The following is a 4,299-nucleotide window of genomic DNA, read 5'->3' on the forward strand; positions in this document are numbered from 1 at the left end:
TTCTCAAGAAAGTGAGCATTCAACACAAAAAATGTTGAAACGTCATAGAAAAATTGGTACAAACAGCTAATGCATGGCTTTATTCTACTGAGTAAATTACACCTATGATTTACAAATTCTTTACATGGAAGTTGTCTGTGTGTAATCTACTTCCTATAAGATTATACATTCAAGAAGCAAAATGATTATATGAATTAGATAGGAGAAAAACATGCTATTAAATTGATGGTTTCTCACATGTAGCCAACATTCCACTAATTCCAATCACACCAATTTCATCACATCACATAAAAAGAATGGATTGTAGTAAACTTGATGTATGGAGTATGTCATATTACGTGCACCTCGTGGCACATTCGTTACCTTTTGTGCATCTTTGATCTACAACAGTAATAGTTAGTTAGCATCTCCCATGGACAATAGGTGAACAATTATCAGAAAATAAAACAAAGCAAGTGTTGTGGATTCTTACCATAGCATATGGACACGCAATTGATTTCCCCTTACCATCTGCCATGGTAAACATGTCTCCATATGCACGAGGCAAGCCAGTTTCCATTTTGAACACCCAATATATGACAATTTCAACAAATTGAGAACCTAGAGGCTCGCCCACACCACGACCTTTGTATTAGTTGTTTGAATTGTTCCTTTGGCAACAACGACACTTAAAGGTCTAGTCATGCTATATAGTATGACATCTCTTCCACCCTATGGGGAAAAATTGTAATTAAGAACATAATTACATTTTAAAGAAGCAAGTTCAAGTGTACATATATATAATGTTGTGTAGAAAAGCATAGGGGAATCCGAAGCAGAAAAACTTAAGTTAATAAAGAATCATATGGAAAACATCTTTTTAGATGAATTATCATTCAGACTGAAGTCAAATTAAGTTGAATGATAGCCTAAAAGAGGGACACAATAATAAGCAGGAAATAAAGATTTACCCCTTTTGCGTGTCATGTTTCTATGCTTTAACAACTTTCCAGTATTACTAGTTTATCTTGTCCTGATGACCACAGTGAGATTAACTCAGCCATGTCCTCCAGAATATCATTACCTTCTTCAGTATTACTAGTTTATCTTGTCCTTATGACCTACATAAAAATCAAGCAATGTAGATGTTATTACATGTTCCACTATTGTAGAGGTACAATATAATAGAACTATAGTGCTACCTGTTGTCCTATTGTAGGTATGCTATTGGTTTCATCTCGTTTCCCCTATGAAGAAAAAAGAACTTCCCTCATTTCAGCCATTTGCTTCTTCATGTCACCCATTTCTACCATTATCTTCTTCGTGTCGTCCATTTGTTCTTGCAGATGTTCCACTTTTTGGTTAGATACGCGACATGCTTCCATTGCCATTTGAAGCTTTGTTGATTCATACTGCTTGGTTCTAGGAAACTCTTGTTTAGATGGAGTTGGTCCCAATCCTATAGCACGAACATATCCATTTTTTGTTTTCCACAAATAAATGTAAACAAATCACCATCCTTAATACCATTCTCCACTAATTCAGGGTGCTTTCCTGCTTCATGTTGAAGTTCTTTCTATAAATTTCAGGAATGTGTTATGTACTCCTAGTATTTATTACATAAACAAAAATATGAAAGGCATCGAAAAATTCAAGTGCACTTACAATTCTTAATGCGGACCATTTTTGAGGAATTCCACTAATTTGATGTATATGTGTTTCAATAAATAGTCCATGTCTACGAGAGTGATGCTTGAGCACCTCGGTCTATGTCAAGTAATCAAAGGATTAAAACAATGAGCAAATTTTACAAACATCTAAGTTCAAATAAGAACTGCATATGGTTGCATACCATTTCAGTGTCAACCCAAGAGAAACTCTTACTTCCAGATGTGTGACTTTGACTATGATTTGCTCTATTTTTTGCATCTTATTGAGCAAGCCTGTCACAAGATCATGCCAAAAAAGTAGAATCAGATGTCAATACCAACCTAACAAAGAGCATAACTTGGATTTTGGAGTTAAAAATATGCAACAAGCAACTTCCATTGGTGAGGATGAACCTAGCACCACATGATGCTATAAGTTCATCATACTCATATGATTCATCATAATATTCCCTCTTTAGGTCTGATTTGAAGTCTTTCCATTTAATTTTTGTTGTTTTCATATACCATTGGAAAACTCGTTGGTCTAATTCCCAAAACAACTGAAATATAAGCATTCAAATAAAGCAATTAGAGAAGAATACTAAGATAACATCCAAGACATAAGACCACTCCATAAACGCATTACCATTGCCTCCTTCCATAAAGCATGTTTTTAGAAAAATCATCCTTCCTCCAATCATCAATTTCAACCAGAAAACCCTTGGTTCTTATTTGTCTTCGAACAAAGTTAGCAAACCGTGTAGCAGATTTTCCACAAGGCTCACCATACTCATTGATTTCAATTTTAGTTTAGGCTTGTTTTGCCTTCCCCGTATGCTTTTCATGACAGTAACTTTCCTGACCTCCCGTTACTAGCCTAATACATAATAAACGAAGAAAATTTGTTTAGTACTATAAGTGCATTATCATTCAATTGCAAGATACACACATGAAAGTCAAGGAGCATACCTTCAGGTTCATTCAATACAACCTCAGGTTCATTCAATACAACCACATGTTTAGTTAAAATTTTAGTTGTTAATCCTGATGTAGACTGCAGTTGCCAATCTGGAACTTGGGTTTCTAAAACCGAATTTCGCTTTTTTCTCGACAATTAACCACATAAATCAGTGTCAAGTATTGAAAATGGGATACCATAGCACATGCAAGCGGGAAAATAATGCACTAGAAATACAGTGTGTACAGATTCATAAACACACACACACACACATGGACACACAAACAAAAACACATCAATTTTCAGTTTCACATATTCAAGTGCAGCAACAATACCTTTTTCTTCTTTTTGGGAGAAGGTTTGCATTGTGAGTCAAATGCATTTGATAGACCATTGAGATTCAAAGTACTTCAACTACATTTCTCTTCGTTTCAAGATCATATTCAAGAATTATTTCTACGCTTCTTGATGTGGTTGCCATTTTTGCTCTTGTTCATGTAAGTGTTTACAAATGAGTTAGAGTCTATACAACAATAAAGTAGTTGAACTAAAATAACAACAAAATTTTACACAACTACCAAATAAAATGCAGCAAATTGTTATCACACTTGCTACCTCTTTGGTGCAACAACAGTTATTCCATCTGTATTAGTCCTTACATGAGAACATTTGGTGTAATTATTGTTGGGATCATCATCTGTGTAGATAAATTAACAACCCTCTATTAGCATTTTCAAGATCTACATTTTCATTATCATCATCCACATTTTTATCATCCATAGCTGCCATAGAATACATGCCATGTGGTTTTATGTTCTGAACAACTGCACACCAGCCTTCATCATCAACCTCTGGAACATAAAAAACTTGTGTGGCTTGTGATGCTAACATGATAGGTTCATGTGATAACTTATCACCGCTACCAAATAAATGATTAAAACTAACAGTTGTAGCCCCAAACTGGTCGGTTTTTACCCATATGTCTTGTTCATGATTGTCAACCCAATCACATCGAAATAACACCATATATTCTTTTTGGCGATAGTTTAGCTCAACGATCTCCCTAATAATGCCATAATATATCTCCACCCCTCTTGCATTTGGTGCAACTATAGCTACTCCACTATTTTGAATAGGTCTACCATCATCTCTTGAGTGTGTATGGAAATCAAACCCATCAGTGGTATAGTTCTTAAATTTTCTAGCAATCAAGAATGGCTCTTGGGATAAAATTTGCATTTCTTCTCATACTTCCACACCTCTTTCAACTAATGCAAAGACCTGATTATGGAATTGTTGTTAGTGACAATGGGTAAACATCATAGGTCAATTCAAGTCCTACTTACATGTTGTTGAAACCACTCATGACACTTCTCATGTTGCATAGTATTGATTGCTTTTTCATTGGGAAGGCCAATTAAGGATAGGTGCTCGTGCTATTACCTAGGATTGTGTACCAAATTAACTATTATAAGGAAAATAATAAAGGAAGAGATAATATTACTATCAGGTGGGTAGCTTACTTCACATAAGGTTCTATTTCATTGTGGTTGAACAAGACATATCTATGTGCTTGGATCAAAGAATTGGTTGATAATGATACAATGCTACCAAACCTTGCCCCTTGTGGGAGAAGTATGGATTTGTAATAGACATTTCATTATCTGGCACCTCAACATTCCTATCTTGCCGAGTGAACCTAGTATCACTCCG

The 4,299-nt window shown here is 35.1% G+C and overlaps 1 long non-coding RNA gene across 1 annotated transcript; it reads right to left on the minus strand.

Moving 5' to 3' along the window:
• Positions 1 to 238: 238 nt before the first annotated feature.
• LOC123430084 lies at positions 239 to 1,748 on the minus strand. Its single transcript, XR_006622849.1, has 3 exons — positions 1,182 to 1,748; positions 951 to 1,100; positions 239 to 711 (listed from the first exon to the last, which is right to left on the minus strand). It is a non-coding gene; the product is annotated as an uncharacterized LOC123430084 (long non-coding RNA).
• Positions 1,749 to 4,299: the final 2,551 nt, after the last annotated feature.

Source organism: Hordeum vulgare, chromosome 2H, assembly GCF_904849725.1.
Source record: "Hordeum vulgare subsp. vulgare chromosome 2H, MorexV3_pseudomolecules_assembly, whole genome shotgun sequence".
Lineage (NCBI taxonomy): Eukaryota > Viridiplantae > Streptophyta > Magnoliopsida > Poales > Poaceae > Hordeum > Hordeum vulgare.